The sequence below is a fragment of the Danio rerio genome, chromosome 2 (genome assembly GCF_049306965.1).
Source record: "Danio rerio strain Tuebingen ecotype United States chromosome 2, GRCz12tu, whole genome shotgun sequence".
Classification (NCBI taxonomy): Eukaryota; Metazoa; Chordata; class Actinopteri; order Cypriniformes; family Danionidae; genus Danio; species Danio rerio.
Genome location: NC_133177.1, coordinates 36,862,954 through 36,879,812, shown reverse-complemented (window position 1 = coordinate 36,879,812; position 16,859 = coordinate 36,862,954). Strand labels below are relative to the sequence as shown.

At 32.7% G+C, this 16,859-nt stretch overlaps 1 long non-coding RNA gene and 3 other non-coding genes across 4 annotated transcripts; all 4 read right to left on the bottom strand.

Annotated features, from left to right (window-relative positions):
* Positions 1-855: 855 nt before the first annotated feature.
* LOC141378374 (uncharacterized) lies at positions 856-16,581 on the bottom strand. Its single transcript, XR_012392809.1, has 3 exons — positions 16,409-16,581; positions 7,528-7,577; positions 856-2,003 (listed from the first exon to the last, which is right to left on the bottom strand). It is a non-coding gene; the product is annotated as an uncharacterized lncRNA (long non-coding RNA).
* Positions 1,219-1,302, bottom strand: mir24b (microRNA mir-24b). Its single transcript, NR_161927.1, has one exon. It is a non-coding gene; the product is annotated as a microRNA mir-24b (primary transcript).
* Positions 4,653-4,783, bottom strand: mir27a (microRNA 27a). The gene has a single exon (NR_030032.1). It is a non-coding gene; the product is annotated as a microRNA 27a (primary transcript).
* mir23a-3 (microRNA 23a-3) lies at positions 6,592-6,669 on the bottom strand. Its single transcript, NR_030023.1, has one exon. It is a non-coding gene; the product is annotated as a microRNA 23a-3 (primary transcript).
* Positions 16,582-16,859: the final 278 nt, after the last annotated feature.

Genomic DNA, 16,859 nt, shown 5'->3' with positions numbered 1-16,859 from the left:
CAACAAAAATGGAGGCAAGTGGCATTTTAAAATGTTTGGTAACGCTTTATTTTAAGTAGCAATTAACATCATTTATTTGCTTGCTTATTACATTCACACCATTAAATAATTGCTTATTACCTGCTAATTGTTAAGATATTAACTGTTTATTAGCACTTTAGAAAGTGTGAACTTTTTTCTGTAATCCTACCCAATACAAACGCAACAACTACCTTACTTATTATTAATCATTAGTAGTTTATTGAGCTAAGCTAAAAGTTAATAGTTAATAGTCTAACTCACATGCTAATTTAAAAGGTTTAGGGAAGTTTTTTTTCTTATTTTTGCACCTTTTGCATGAATATATACAACAAAAAGGGAAGCAAGTGGCATTTTAAAATGTTAAGTAACACTTTAGTTTAAGTAACAATTCATACTGTTACTTGCTTATTATCTGCCAATTATTAAGATTTTCATAAAGTAGGATTTTTTTTTAAATATCCCTAGTCCTTCCACGTAAACCGAACTACCTTACTATTAATTGTTATTATTACCTTAATAATAACTATTAATAAGCAGCTAATTAGTGGTTTATTGAGCTAAAAGTCTTAGTTAATAGTTTGTCAATAGCGTAAATTGTACATCAAAATAAGTGTGATCAAATTATTATTATTATTATTATTATTATTATTATTATTATTATTATTATTATTATTAATTAATTAATTAATTAATACTCAATTAATTAATTAATTAATTAATTAATTAATTAATTTAATTTTGGTCTTACAATGCCCAGGTTAATTTATAAGGTGATTTTATAATGCTTTACATGAACATAAACAACAACAACAACAACAAAAATAAAAGCATGTGTCAATTTAAATGTTAATTTATTGTTTCTGTCTGACAGTTAATGAAACTCAGTCCCTTGAGGAAGTGAAACATGATCAAGCTGCTGAGCAGAGCTGAGTTGAGTTGAGCCGGAGTAAGTTTGACATATTAGGAGTCAATTAGCTGAATTATTGCATTTCGCCTGGCGCAGATGATCCCGCTGGAAATGTATCTGGAAAAACTCTGCTCCTATTATTTGCTTAAAGCTCAAATTACAGGAGCAGCCTTCCTCCATGGTCTTTAGATCTTGCCAGATAAGGAAAATCATTCGTAGGAGTGTGATCCGTACAGATGACTGCATTTTCTGTAAGCCGCAGAGTCTTCGGAAGCGCCCTTGGTCTTAAGGGGCTTAACTCCGGTTCCTGCTGAACTGAGCCAGTGCTAAATACATCAACTGTTATCAGCTCAGTAGGCACAGGAGGTTGAACCCAGTGCTGAACCTCACACTGACTTCTGCTTTCCTTCTGACTTGTATCAGAGCTGGATTACAGATTGATTGATATCAAATACAACAGTGCTTTATTAGAGTCTAGCATTAGCACAATACATCATTTTTAAACGAAAGTAAAATGTAGTATACATTGTAAAAAATGCTGGGTTCAACACAATTCCTTCATGTTGTCTTAAAACAAATCGATTACGTTAACTTTATGGTATTGCAAATTTAAGTTGAACGAAAATAAAACAATTAAATTGTCCAAAAAAATGTAAGAACTGTGTTGTTTCAACTCAATTTAAATAAGTAGTTTTGAACAAGCAGCAAAAGTCCTTTTTGAGTGTATAGAACAAAAAAGAAATACAAGAAAAAATACACAAAACTATATATAAAAACTCACAGTTGGCAAGAACTAAATTACTGAAACAAAAATAAAAGTCAAGCATAGAAGATAAGAAATAATGCTATTTGTAAATTTGCTTAATATATGCCTGTAGTTTTCTATAGACAAAAAGGTTAAACCAATGTGTTTGCTACTTTTATACTTTTTCAAAAAGTAAAATCACTGTCCATTCAGATAATCCTCTTTTCCTTTTCTTCCATGTGTTTGAAATATTGAGAATATTTCCATCGCATTAATGTGGCTCTGCCATCTTCCCTTCTGTCTGTTCCTGCGTTCTCTCGTTGCGTGCACCTTTAACATGAATATTTGCAACAAAAATGGATGCGCGTGTTATTTTTCAAAATGTTTGGTAACACTTTAGTTAAAGTAGCAATTTACACCATGTTTTACTTGCTTATTAGCTGCCTATTATTAAGATATTAACTATTTATTACCACTTTATAAAGTATGATTATTTTTACATCTCCTAAACTCAACTACTACCTTACTAATTAGTAAACTGAAAATTAGTAGTTTATTGAGCTAAACTACTGAAACAAAAATAAAAGTCAAGCATAAGATAGGAAATAAAAATTTATTTAAATTATGAACTCAAATTTCAGTAGTTTGTTATTTATTTATTTTATTTAGTTCCCCTTTTTGTTATTACAAATATTTTAGCATGGGTTTAAAAAGTTAGATATATCTGCCTTGAAATTTATACATTTTCTTAAATATGCCTGTAGCTTTCCACTAGAACATTATATGATTATCATTTCTTGTCGGCGTAGTCCCTTTATTCATTTGGAGTCGCCACAGCGGAATAAACTGGCAACTTATCCAGCAAGTTTTTATGCAGTGGATGCCCTTCCAGCCGCAACCCATCTCTGGGAAACATCCACACACTCATTCATACACACACTCGTACATCACGAACAATTTAGCCTACCAAATTGACCTGGGTCACATGTCTTTGGACTGTGAGGGAAAACGGAGGACCCGGAGGAAACCCACGTGATTGCAGGGAGAACATGCAAACTCCGCACAGAAATGCCAACTGAGCCGAGCCGAGGTTCGAACCAGCGACCTTCTTGCTGTGAGGCGACAGCACTACCAACTGCGCCACTGCGTCCCCTATTATATGATTATCTACAGTTTTTTTTTCTGTATTAGTTAACTCATAAATTATTTATTAATCACTTTATGTAGTTCGAATGCAGTATGCTGCTAACCAAAGTTGGATAAAGTTTCAAAAGTAATATATATTTCAATCTTAAGCCTATCTTTTAAAACATAAAGATAAATACACAAAAAATAACAACAAATACTTTAACATTATACTTTTGTTAAAAAGTAACTAAAACACATGGTTACTTGCAGTGTTGGGGAAAGTTACTTTACAAAGTAATCCATTACAATATTGAGTTACTCTCAAAAAAGTAACTAGTTGTGTTACTTAGTTACTTTTTATGGTAAGCAATGCATTCCGTTACTTTTACATTACTTTTTCTCGTAGCACTTTATTTTCATGGTCTATTTGAGTATTAGTAGACTATCTGCTTAATATCTGCTGATACCGCTTCTTCAACAGACATTTAGCTGAGTATAAGAAACTCTGCAAGTACACGTCAACTTACACTACCCATAACCCCAACCCCAACCTAACAGTCTACTTAAAATCTAATGAGAATTAGTTGACAAGTAGATGCAATGTAACTTAGATTCAACAAAAGGACCATCAAAATAAAGTGTGACTCTTTTTCTGACCTGTCTGAGGCTTGATCTCTTTCATAACTTGCAGTTTTTTTTCTTCTTCTTTTTTTTAAAATATAGAAAATCTGCAGTTGACAACACACTGTATAACCTTCATTAACCTTTAAAAAAAAAAAAAAAATTCAATGTAGAATAAAGTTGTATTTCAAGAACTTCCTGAGCCAAGAGATCTACATGCCATATATACAGATTAGTTAAAGTGGAAAGTTTAAAGCAATTTAAAGCATTTTTTTTTAAATTAAAAAGTAAATTCACTGTCCATTCAGGTAATCCAATTTCCCTTTCCTCCATGTGTTCAAAATAATGAGAATTCTTCCATCCCAGAAATGTCAGGTTCTGCCATCTTCCTTTCTGTTTGTTCCTGCATTCTCTCATTGCGTGCGAGATTTAACGTGACTATGTTCATTTTAATTCAGCATTTTTTTTTAAAAGCGAGTTCATTAAACTAAAAACTCGCTTTACATTTTTAAAAAAGTAACTCGATTATTATTACTTAATTTTGAAAAGCATTGCGTTACATAACTTGAGGTACTTGTAATGCGTCACCACCAACACTGATTATTTGTTTGAAAAAAAAAGACACTATAAATAAACACTGTAATCTATGCATTGTTTATTGTTTGTTTATGTTAGTAAATATATCATCTAACATTAACTTATACGACCTTATTGTAAAGTGTTACTGACACATTTGTGTTCAACTCAAAAAGAAAGCAAAAAACTGATAGAAAAAAAGAGCACCTTCGATGCAGTATAAGTCTCTTTTGTAGGAAATTATCGAATCTGCTTTATTATCAATATAATTTTTTAAAGCATATGGCCTTTTGTATATATATATATATATATATATATATATATATATATATATATATATATATATATATATATATATATATATATATATATATATATATATATATATATTGCATGTAGTACAGCACTAACTGACAGAAACGTAAAGGGAGGAAGTTCAGTACTCTCTCTGCTCCATTCATTTATGTTGAATAGTGTTCTGGCTCAAAGCCAACTTGACCAGACCACCCTGTCTGACGGGGCGGGTGGGATGGAGGATTACACTCTGAGTTCTTTCCCTGGCGGGTCATTTCGAGTAGTTCCTCTGGATCAGGTTTGTGTCCTTTTTCCGGTTTTGCTCTAACATGGCCAACCGTCATGTTTGTGTTCTCACCTCCTGGCTGATTTCGAGTGTGGGCCTCAGAGGAGCGGAACTTAGCCACTGTGAACATAGGATATCCGAGATCTGTTCACAGAGTGAGCTAAGTCCTGCACCTCACGAAACTTCAGCAGACATCATATCCAGATGCTCTCCAAATCATTGGCCATATTAGCTATTTTTTTGGCTTAAAAAATTGTAAGATGTATTTATCCAAATAGCTCTATACACAAACAAAATATAAACTCAATATACATACGCTTTGTTTCTTCAACTTTGAGCACTTTTATATCACATCTTTGATTTTTTTGCTGATAAATACTGTAAGTATATATATATATATATATATATATATATATATATATATATATATATATATATATATATATATATATATATATATAAATGAAAAAACAAAATAATAAACAAACATTACCCATTTTTGAGTGGGGATACAAGTGTGAAGATGCTAAGCATATTCTAAGGAAAAAGGTTTGTTTTAATTGCAATGTTGTATAATTTATTCAAATTTATTTAATGATTTTGTATGAATAATTTTAGAATTTCCAAAATTTTTAGATTAACAGAACTCTAGTAAAATTAAAATAAAATAATTTATTTAAATAAAATTTGTTATTTGTCTTTTATTTTTTAGATTTGCATTTATTTATTGCTATAAAATGCTAATTTTAATCTTTTTTTTTTTTTTTGCTTATTACTATATAACTAAATTTGTTTTAAAAAAATATTTTAAAAAAATTATTTGCACATTCTTGATTCTTTACCCCAAAACACTTCCATGGCCCTGGCAAACTTTTCTTTTTAAAGTTATTTCTATCACATTAATTTCCAACAAAGAAAACACATCATGTTAAACACATTGTGTTATTTATGATGTTGTGAAACTCTTACTGTAACCCCTTTCTATTGAGCTTGCAAATACACACTATAGAACAAAGTCTGGATAAAGACATCATTAATAAAAGTGTGCAAAATGCGATTTTTATTTTGAAAGATTATTTCTAGACAAAAGTGATCATTGTTAAGGAAACATCTGTAAAATATTGTCATTATTTTCTGTCATTATGGCAAAGATAAATTAAATCAGTTATAAGAGATAAGTTATTAAAACTATTATATTCAAAAATGTCATCAACTTGGAAGTATAATTTTCTCTCTGCGTTCTAAATGTTTTTGAGATATTCAGCTTCAAAGTTTTTGCATTCCATAACAAAACTGTTTTCCCTATTGTGGATTTTCTGTGAAATTTCTTTTTTTAATGTTGCCAAATACTATTTCCTATAATATTTTTTCTTCAGAGAAAAGTCTTATTTCATATATAAATTACATACATTTATTTAACAAAAAATAAACAAAAAATGATTGTCACATTAAACAAAACACTTTTTAGGGGTAAATTATACATCTGTGAATAAAAACAATCAAATTGTTCAACTTTAAGACTTAAAAAATCCTCAGTGTTTTCTGGCATCTGTTTTTCCCCCCTTTTGCATTGATGTTCCTATAAAGAACACTATATCCTCTACTTAATGAATCCATTATCACATTTTTTCCTCACACGTCTAAAGCAGTGTGGCGCCATTTCCAGAAATTACCACGTGTTTTGCCCATTTCAAAGACAGCCTCAGCTGTCAAAGCCACAGCTTTTTATATTAACACTACATTAGACCACATATGACTGTATGGCACAATATGCTCATATCCAGTTTCCTAAAACCGCAGTCAAAAAAGAGAGAGCCAGTGTTTATGCAATGGACAAAAAGTGGCAAAACAAGCCAGACCTACATATATGAGGTTTTCTAATCCGGTGTGTTTCAGCCTTCAGTTACGGTTCATTTTGGGGGCATTGTTTCAATCCATTCTCTTCAAATCAGATTTGACCACTTCATCCATCAGACTCGACTATCACAGAGACTTTCCTGGAGTAAACAGTTCACAGCTGGTTGGAAATCCCTGGCAATGTGATTTTATGATATAATCCCAAATCACTCTGCCAGGAATCCCTCCAGCTGGTCCATTGATGAGATGACCATAGGAGAAAGGAGGAAAAAAAAAGGTAAACGTAAGTGACACACGCCGCTGTGTTGTTGCACGTCTCCTGTTTCACAGGGATAATTTGCCCAGAATCACTCAGACTCTTGAGAAAACAAACTCTGAATGGAGCCATAGTGTCTTCTGTTTACATGACCCTGGCTTCTCTGTGAGCACCTTGACATTAGATTCCGTTGACAAGATTTGTCCACTCGCTAGCAAATTGTTACCATCTTTAGCCAAGTATGATCCACACATCAAAGGGTTTACCCTGTTAAACAGGGCTCATCGTGCGGAATGAGTGTATCATATCAAGTGACTGGCATAATGAGAAACACAGAAAATTGTCAGGGTCACTGCATGGGCTACATAATAGAGTTGATTTTCCGCATGAATCATCAGGGCTGTTGTTTGGTGTCTGTGGCTCACGACATGGGGCCGTGATTGCGATCGGCCTCTGCTCCTCCTCTCCAGTCCGTGGAGATGTTGCGATTTTTCATCTCCGTGACTTTAGCCAGAAACTAATTGCGTTAGAGGCCACATTAAAAGCCAGAAGCCAGTTGTCTGAACCAAATGCAAATGGATGTTTCTTTTTGTTTTTACTAAGAGCTGTTTTCTCTGCCAGTTCTTAGCTGGAGCCTTTATTACTGGGTTATGAGTGTCTATTATGAGGGGGTGTGTGTCATATTGGCGACTGCGTGTGAAATTTGCTGGGTGACCTAAAATGAAAGAAAGAACGTGTTGCTCTATCCTTAGACAATTGCTCTTTTGATTTCTCCTTCAATGAGGGTGTTTGTAAGTCTCTGATTTAGAAGCATTTTCTCATGACGGTAAACTCACCCAAGTCTGCTTATTTGAGATTATCTCCAGACAGGCATTACAGAAAGGATCTGGAAAAAAAAGGAGAGAGGGAGAGATACTTTTTGAATGTCCTTTTTTATCTCTGAATGATGAATGTTATGATGTAGGCTGTGGAAATTGTCTTGTGTTTCGTGCTCAAAACCCACTTGATTGTAAATAGCAAGTTTTGAGAGACTATAGTGCAGTTTATTACACTTTGTGTGTGTATATATATATTTTTTGAGTTTCTGATACAGTCAGCACGTCTCAATGTGCTATGGAAAACATTTACACTGCAAAACCTAATGAAGAAAATAGAATATATCATCGCTATTAACCTTCTGAAGGTGCTTCAAGTATCTTGTTGAGTGCAAAATATATTATTTGAAGCATCTTCAGAAGTTGCTTTATAAAATGTGGGTTTTATATTTATATATTTTGTATTCAAAGAAACATATTAAATGCCACCCACTGGATAATGTTTCAAATGAAAGTATGGCAAAAGTTTTGGGGAATAATGTTCCATCATAATTCAGTATAACAAATATATTTTCATAGAAGTGACACAATGTAATCTTCTGACCTGAACCTATTAAATGATTTACAAGAATGAGTGATCAAACAGTCTTAATCATAATAATAATATTATACAGCATAATTGTAATATACAGCTACCTGTATAAAAAAGAAGACATTGTCTGGTAAATCTGGTTTCTCTGGATAAAATTATAACATTTAAAATAAAAAATAATAATATTTCTAAAAAATATATTGTTTATTTCATTCTATACATGTTTTAAAACATTTCTTCTAAATAAAAAAATAGTCATTTATTTATTTATTTGTTTGTTTATTCATTAATTTATTTATCTGTTTATTTGTTTAGAAATGCTTGTATTTATTTGGCAGACAAAGACATTTGTCTTCATTGGTTGTTACTGGAATCCAGTTTATTCCACCAAATTTCTTTTTCGTAACTCTTTTGGTGTTGAAAACATTGGTATAGTATTATCTAGAAAGTAATGTGATGTCTAAAAACATATTTGTTATTCTTGTCCAAAATGTTTCTGCTACATTTGGAGGAAATATTATAAAACCTTTATAAAATTAACCCAATTATTTGAAGAGGTGTCTGTGTCTATACAGCATATGCATCATATTTCTGTGTAAAACCTAAATAATGTTTAACTTTTTATTTACAGTAAGGGTGCCTTCACTTGTTAAACACTAAAAAAAACACTGAGCTATGGCCTTCATTCTGGACATTAAATTTGGTTTGAAACATTTGCTAATGTTGTTATCCTTTTGTATCTTTTTTTTTTAAAAATCATTTCAGGTATAAAATTCTTTCCAACTTGCATGGATCATTAAGCATGCCATTCTTATTAAACATGATTACTCCTATTTATAATGATTTTTAGGCAAAAAAATGCTCTTCATACATATTTATGCATATGTTCCTATTTTTTATTTTTAATACAACATCATAAAATCTGTACATTGATGCAAACAATTTGAATTTTGTATCTATTTTTATCTAGTGTTCAACTTTTTATTATTTATTAAAACAGGTAGCATGTACTTTAGAGAGACTATAGTGAGACACTCAGTTATAAAACACTTCCATCATTAAATGACATTTACAGGTCTTGAAATTAATTTATTTGTCATTCAAGCGAGAGCTATTAGTCAGACTAAGTTTAGTTAAGCTCACTGACCGAGCGCTCATTCAGAAGCTTAAAGGTTTCAAGTGGGGAAAATTGTGTTTTCCATTTCTCCTTGACAGCTTAATAAGTGTAACTTAGTTGAGTTCCCGAGTAAAAGCTCAGTAAAACCAAATAATTGTCACATCGCTTTTGAAAGGACTTTTGAAAGCGCCTCATCAGTTGTAGACAATTAAAGACTTGTTCAATTCAAGTTCAATTGTACGATCTAATCAGAAAATGAACAAGTGCTATTTAATGAACGGATGTGGATCTGTAAAACTCTAAATGAATGAAATATAAATATTTCATTATCATAAATGTATGATTTTAAATTATAAAGGACTTAAATGAGCTCAGCATAAAGGCTCTGGAAATGGGTGACTCATAACGTAATGTGTTTTCATGCGAACAAAAGTCAAACAGGGGAGAGTTTAGGGAAAAAAAAGAAGAAACTCTTGACATGTTTTTTGTAGTTTTAACTTACTGCGAGATAAATGCACAAATAACATCTTGCTATCGTTTTTTTCATAGTGTGAATGAAGATATCAGTTTCAGCAACGTTATTGAAAAAACACACTTTTGGGATTTTAGTGACAGGCTTGCCGGCTCTTATAAAGTCTATCATCTCTTCGCCTTGAGCTGCTGCAGCATGCCCCTGAAATTACGGCAATTGAGACCAGCTCTGGCACCTTGTATTTTGTCCCTGCATCTAGTATTTGACACTCTGTTATGCCCCTGGCAGACAATCACAGGACTTGTGCTTCATGTCTGAAATAATGCCAGCTCCCCTCTCCCCATGATTACACATGATTTTCACAGTCTCAGCTGTTATGGCTAGACGGCCCGGGACACACGTGATCGCTCTGGCTCGCTCTGACGCCATTGCCTCGTCCTGGCGGGGAGGAAAGACTCATGCGGACAAAGGGAGCATTGCATGTTGGGAAGTGGGTGGGCGGGTTTCCCAAGCTGATGCTGCAGATAAAGTTGACCGTGTGCCTGGTGTGTGTGGAAAAGGCCCTTTGGCAACTTTTTGCTAAAGTTTAGAGAATGGAATTGGGATGCAAAACTGATGGCAAAGGTGCAGCATTCGTGAATGTGAAAGTGCATTGGACAATAATCTATACGAACACGTAATTGGCTAGCAAAAAGGAGACAGACTGTCCCCCTTTACATATCAAGTCTGTCATTGAATTTTTGGTCGATGTGGCTTTAGGTTGACTCATGATGGACATATTCTGGAATTAATAAGGCATATCAGCGATTACGCATCCAAAATGATGGTCACCTCCCTTCCAGGATTCTGTTACCACATTGCAATTACTTTAAATGTACTCGGAATACTTGTTGGTGACTTCAAGCAAGCTGTAACCCATTTGTGGTATCATTAAGCATTATTTTAATATGAAACAGGAAAGGTCAAGGTTTTGATTTACTGTAAATAATAAAACCACATGTTGTTTTTCAGTTTTTAAAATTGCATACTTGCATTATAAGTTCAAAATATAGAAAACAAGGACAATAAGGTTTAGTATATGAACAATATACAGTTGAAGTCAGAATTTTTAGCTTTAGAATTTAAAGAATTAACTTTGTTAATTAGGTCAACTAGGCAAGTTAGGGTAAATCGGCAGGTTATTGTATAACAATGATTTGTTCTGTAGACTATTGAAAAAATAGCTTAATGGGGCTAGTAATATTTACATTAATATGTTTATAAAAAATAAAAAAACTGCTTTCATTCTACGGCAAAATAAAACAAATAAGACTTTCTCCAGAAGAAAAAATATTATCAGACACACTGTAAAAATTTCCTTGGTCTGTTAAACATAATCTGGGAAATATTTAAAAAAGAAAAAACAAATCAAAGGGGGTTTAATAATTCTGACTTCAACTGTATGTATTTTTGTATTTGTTAATCTTTATCTTTCAGTTTGGTAATAAAATGGGATTGTTTATTGCTTCTCAATTCTGAAAAAATAATATTTTAGCAGAATATTAGTAAGTGAACAAATGAACCTTAATTAATTAGATAATAATTAATAGTCAATTCTGTAGCAGTATTGTTCATTTTATCTGAAATTGTCTAATTATAAATTTAATGCAACAGTTTAACAGTTTTCATCAAATTTGTGTTATCAAAACATTGCTGGTCAACATATTTAGCCTATAATTATTAAAGCATTTTTAAGTTCTTCAATCTCTTGCAATGTTTTTTAAATTATTATTTATTTATGCTATTTGATTTTTGAAGAAGAAAAAAATATATATATGGGTTTTATTTGTAAAGTACTAGTTACTGTGCAAAATTATACTACACTGTAAAAAAAAAATCCATAATTGTATGTTTTTTTCCGGCAGCTGGGGTGCCAGAAAAAAAGTTAAATATCGGCCGATAAATTACCGAATTTTACTGTAAAAAACAGATGTTAAATTACAGAAATTTACCAGAAATTTACGTTTAATAAAATTTATGTGATATAATGTCTGTTTTACTATGGTCATTTTTTGTCATTTAATAGCCTTTATTCAATGTCAATGGTTACAGGTTTTCAAAAATTTTCAAAAGTAGTTGCTTTGTGTTGAACAGAAAAAAGAAACTCTAACTGCTTTGTGACAAGTGAACTATCACTTTAATAATCTTCATTTTTTTACATTTAATATATAGTGTTAAATAATTGAATACTAACATGAGCAATTGTTTTTTTTCCTAAGTAACATTAACAAAGACTAATAAATGAATTTAACAAAGACTTTGCTTACTTTAGCATTAACTAATGTTACCAAACAAGACCTTATTGGAAAAAGTGAGTGGAAAAAATATTACTGCGCACGGTTGAATTATTAATGACCACTATTATTATGTAATTGTAAGCCTTTAAAATGCTTATCTAGCCTATTTCCCATTTAATCATTTTGAGTCAAAAGGTAATCTTACAAGCATAGATTAACATGCTCAAAGGAATTTATTACAGTCTGTCACGGACGGTTTACATTTTCCCTCCAGAGGGACCACATCTAAAAAAACAACAACAAAAAAGTAATCACACCGAGGCTGAACCGCATTTGCCAGAGTACTTTCAAAGGCACTCTTAATTAACTAAAATATCTAACAGACCTTCAACTCAAGGATCTGCAGCATAATAACTTTGACAATTATTTACTATACAGTGTAAGCTGTAGAACTTCAAAAACGCAATCTCAGAGGACACAAGAAAATGATCAGAGTCGAACTAAATGAAAACCTGGTTGCATAAGCTTAATACAGCCCTTGAATAAAGGCACAATGTCCTGTGAAAGGACAAGAAAACACAGGTTTCAATAGACTTGCTGAACAAGAGACAGCGAGGCTCTGCTTTAATGTGTTCCATGACTCTGAAAATATACTGAATATTGTAGAATACAGTGTCCTGTTAGTGTCAAAAAAAGCTTGCCTTTGAAAAAAGAACACAAGGTTATTGGTAGTTAAAATAATAATACCCATCTAATATCGGATTTTTGGCTAATTAATGTGCTGATTAGCAGCACAGAGACAAGTAGCTCCAGCACTGCTTTCCCACGCATAAATGAAGGTAGGGAAAATTTGGGGACTTTATTGGACTTGGAAAAATGCAATAAAATCTCTCTCCCTGAATGCACCCATCTGTTGGACCTTAGAAGACTTCCTGTAAACAAGTCGTAGAGAACAAAACCTCTCACACCAGGTCTTTACCCATAATTAGCCTTTCATCTTTATTTTCCTCTTTTCTTTTTGTCTTGCTGTCTGCCTGCTGTCTTCTGCTCTCGCTCACATTATCGCTGTGACACTTAGCAGGGCCCTTGAAGAATTATTACGATGATGAGGATGTCTAATTTCATAGATTTATCTCGAATGCCGCTGTTTTACGCCTCAGATCTTAAGAGATAAGCGATTAGTCACTCGATATCTCAGAGGAGTCTGGTGCGAATGTATAATATGTGATTATGTAAGAATTTTCCTAATGCGGACGTCTGTTATGATACAGTTTAATTTAAGTAATGTGGATAAATCCTTATTTGTGTGCTTCCTACACTTTGCAACTGATTAACATTGATTTAGTAGTCTGCCATTGTGTCTATGGAGAAAATTAAAGGGGTAGTCCACCCAAAAATGAGAATTACCTCATCATTTATTCTCCATCTGAAGGTTGTAAACCTTTATGAGCGTCTTCTTTTTGTTGAACTCAAAAAGTAGATATTTTGAAGAATGCTGGTAGCTGTTAGCCATTGACTTTCATTGTAGGAAAAAAAGTACTGTGGAAGTCAATGGGTGCCATTGTTTTTATAATAGCTTCTTTTGTTTTTAACTGAATAAAGAAAACCAAAAATGATTTAAACAAGTGAAGTGTGACTAAATGATATCAGATTTTTAATTTATGGGTAAGAAACTGCATATTTTTAAAAATAAAATTCAGAGTTTCTCTGATTTTCACAATTTTCTAATGTTTTATTCTGCGAATTACGGATTACATTACCTTTAAATTTAGCATAGAATGTCCTTTAGTGCATAAAAGGACCACTGGTGTAATATTAATGAAGAATTTCCCCGTTGCGCTTGTCTGTTGTGATACATTTTCATTTGGGTAATGTCTCAGTAATGTCTGTAATTCCTTATTTTGTGCTTCCTACATTTTGCAGCTAATTAACATGACTTTTCTTAGGCTGCCATTGTTGAGGAAATTAGTAATGAATCCTAACCTGATTTTCTAACCAGATATGAGCCGTTATGATGTAATTTCCCTTCCCCCCTCATAATTTGTTTGCGTGCATCATGTGCCATTTCCTTTGCTCTGCTCTTGTAGGCTTTCGGCTGACTGGAAGGGGCATTTTGTTTTACATACAGTTGCCCATTTACTGGTAGCAAGGCAACACAGGCAGTTTTGTATAAGTTGAATTCCTCCAAATTCCCCCTGTTGCTTGTAATTTACCACAGTAAAACGGCTGCAAGATTACAGGGTTTGCATCCCAATTTTATTTGACTTACTGTTAGGTTTAATTATTCTGAAAACTAAAGAAAATGTCACAGTGATGACTGAAACTGCTTTGCTAGGCACGCATAGATCGTTTACAGTTGGTTTATTGTACATGTACTGTATATGTAATTTTGACTTTTAAAATCAAGGCCGCATGGTATTAAAATGAAACCAAACTCACGCTGACGGAACGCATGTTTCCAAGCGCATAGAGCTTATGGATTAGTTTCTATCTTTTTTTGTGTAGAATCATTTTTGTGATTATTTATATATATTTTAAGAATAAAATGTAGATCCTTATAAGTGCATATTTTATTTAAAAAAGTTTGACAAAACATACTTTTTTGTCTGCATTAAACTAAATTGATAAAAGTGATTTAATAATAATAATAGAAAGAATATTAAATGCATGGTCAATTTTTTGTGATATTAAAATATTACAATATGGGTGAAATATTGCTCCGTCATTCATCAGTGTAAATGTAAAATGAAACAATATGCTATTCTGACTTGTAAATGTTAAAACATAGAAAAGGATATATATCATGCTAATATGAATTATATTTTAAGTTATTGATCTTACATGGATAGTTTTAAATGTTTTGATATAAGCTCATTTACAATGAAATGAATTTTACAATGACATGTTTTTATTTTGTAAATCATTAAAAATGTATGATAGTAAATTTGTCAGCAGCTCATTGAAAATGTTACTCATTTGTTCGTATATGCACAATTGTATTAGCAAAATAACGTGCTAAATTTATATAATACATACAAACTTTAAATATACAGTACATCAGATCCTTTCTCATCACATATATACATTTTTACCGATCAACAAGCTACTTTAGATACTGTATTTTTACAAATGTTCTTTAAAGAGTGTAGATTTTAGATTTAGCACTGTGACGGATGTGAAGAAGCAGTCATAGGCCCAGTGCACTGAACCTCAGCCCCACTGTTGTTCTAATCACGTCAGTGATGTCAGGTGGAAAAGATGGCTTACTTCCTCTCCCTCTGCCAAGACTCAATTGAGAGAGGCAAAAGTAGCAAGACAAAACACATGCTCAGAGTCTCTTAATCATGACTGTCCAGAGTCCCGGAATGAAATTACATACAAGGTCTTCCGCTGTCTTATATCTCAGTAAACACAGTATACGGGAAATTTCTTTTGGAATATTTTACTATAAACCTTGATGTTTTTGTTTCAATTTGAATTATTACTTTTAGACATTATCTCTATAGCAGACCTTTAAAATAATAAAATAATAATGATTAAGAAAAATGATTAGATTAGCTGCTTTATTTTTTTTAATACACAAAGCTTTAACATATTGTTTGTAGCATCAACAGAGCCTGCCAGATTTTAAACACAATATAAATCCAGTTATGGGTGTCTAAATTGTGTCATATAAATACATTGTTGAACCATGCTTAAAATAAATTCATAAAAAAAAATCCTTGATGTCAATGAAGCTTAATGTTATTATAAAACTGTGTTTTTTTGTTTTGTTTTTTTTGCTGTATGTGGGGTTAAATACAGGTTCCAGAATTAAAATCTCATTCCAAGTACAATAAACACAGGCCCATAAACGTCTCCCGCCACATTGTAATGAGCGGCAATATCTGATATCTGAAAAAACTATTTAAAGGCAGCGAGAAATGCCACATTTACTTTTACATTTATGCCACGTTTACCTCTGTTCTCTAATTTTGTAATCATGCAAAATCCAAAATCATAATTGTTCTGTTTTTCTTTTTGGCAGATATCTGTTCACATGTGTACTAGAGATTTCAGTCATAGATTTCCATGTCCTCCGTATTCGACAATGAATGCCATTGTTTGTGATTTTTCCAACAATACTGTTTTATTGTTACAAAACTGGCAAGCTGAAATGGTGTTTCATGCTTTCTTTGTGATTTTTAAATGTAAGTGTTCATGCTAAAACACTCAGAACAGGTGAAAAATCATAGACAATACCGTATGCAGACAAAGAGAGAACACAACAGCCTTAAGGTTCAAGTCTGTTGAGCATAATCCAAAAGATCGGGTCAAGGAAATCCAAAGGCAGATGAATACAATCGTTCGACAAAATATAAACGCAACTGATTTGTTGAAAGTTACCAAACTGCTGCATCCCAAAATGAAAGAAAAACAAAATCAAACTTCTTTTCTTTACTCACAATTAAGCCGAAGTGACTCGCACTCTCAGAGTTGAAATAAACCAAGACTGGCACTGTTGTGGCCTTGTGTGGCCGTTGTGATCCTCACTGCCATACAGAGCGTCCATACATTCAGAGACTGATCCTGAGCAAAGCTCTGCTCCACACTCCTCCTCTAGACAGACTCAGGAACTGAAACGGAGGCGTACACATCATTCAGAAGTTTGTCTTTGAAAACCACACCCATCCCAGAGAACTGAGAGAGAAGGGGAGAGACTGCCTTTTTCCTTAAATAACACCAGAGAGGGGAGGAAACTTGTGTTTTAGCCTCAAAACAAGCCTCAAAGAATCAGGCAGGAGGCTGTGTTTGGAAAATAAAAAGGAAACAGAAAGTTTGGGATATCTGAGGTCATACGAGAAGTTTCATTTAATGACAGGGAGACCCTTAAAATAAAGCGGCATTGGGGGAAAT